Source organism: Solanum tuberosum, unplaced genomic scaffold, assembly GCF_000226075.1.
Source record: "Solanum tuberosum cultivar DM 1-3 516 R44 unplaced genomic scaffold, SolTub_3.0 scf00344, whole genome shotgun sequence".
NCBI lineage: Eukaryota > Viridiplantae > Streptophyta > Magnoliopsida > Solanales > Solanaceae > Solanum > Solanum tuberosum.
The window spans coordinates 627,752-628,780 of record NW_006239273.1 but is presented as its reverse complement, the minus strand read 5'-3'; positions in this window follow the sequence as shown (position 1 = coordinate 628,780).

Below are 1,029 nucleotides of genomic sequence, written 5' to 3'. Positions count from 1 at the left end.
AGAGTTGAAAGAGCAGTTAAAGGGATCTAGTTAGATAAGGGTTTTAATGGACCAAGTTGACTCGGAAGAACAACGAATTTTCAACGGTCTAAAGCTTGTGAGGAAGACTTTCAAGAATGGAAAGAGAAGTTGAGTACCGCCCAGTTATGATATTTGGTTCTTGAGTACATACTGAGTATCTGAATCTAAAATGGATTTGAGATCAATAGTCGAGTTTAGGCGAATCGGGGTGTAATGTGATGAGCTAGAGTTGGTTGTTGTAATTTTTGGCTTTGAAGATATGGCGTCATTGTCGTATGATGTTCATATGGGTGTGTTCTCTTAAAATGAGCTTAGTCTCAGACAGAGAGAGTGGTTAAGGTACTCAAGGATAATTGAGATGATTACCTATCATGCATCGAGTCGCTTACAACGATAGTTACCATTCTAGCACCCATATGGCTCGTTATGAAGTTTCTTTTTTTTTAGAAGATGTAGATCTCTTGTTGAGATGGTTTGAAGTTAGTAAAACAGGGTTGATAGGACTAGAGTTGGTTCATCAAGCTATAGAGAAGGCGAAAGTGATTCAAGAGAGGTTGAAAACGGTACAGAGTCGTCCAGAATCCTACATTGATGTCAGGAGAAAGATGTTAGAGTTTGAAGTAAAAGATTGAGTAAGTTTGAAAGTTCAACCATGAAAGTAGTCATGAGGAGGAACCAATTTGTTGAGAAAGCTACTTGGGAAGCCTAAGAGGACATGAAGAAGAGACATCCACATCTCTTTGAATTCGAAGGAAGTGAAGATCAAGGTATTAAATTCCTTCTTAGTGCTCCTTGAATTATATGGAGCATGTTGTTGTTGTTTGCATGATTGCTTGTTGAGTGTTTGAATTGATGTTATACCCTTAGCCTAGTAAGAGTAACCTCATTCGAGGACGAATGTTTCCAAGGGGGAGATATTGTAACATCCGGCAATGTGAAATAATTGAAGAGGCTTAGAATTGGAAATTTTCATTTTTTGGAAAGAATTTTAAAGTTTTGGAAATTTTG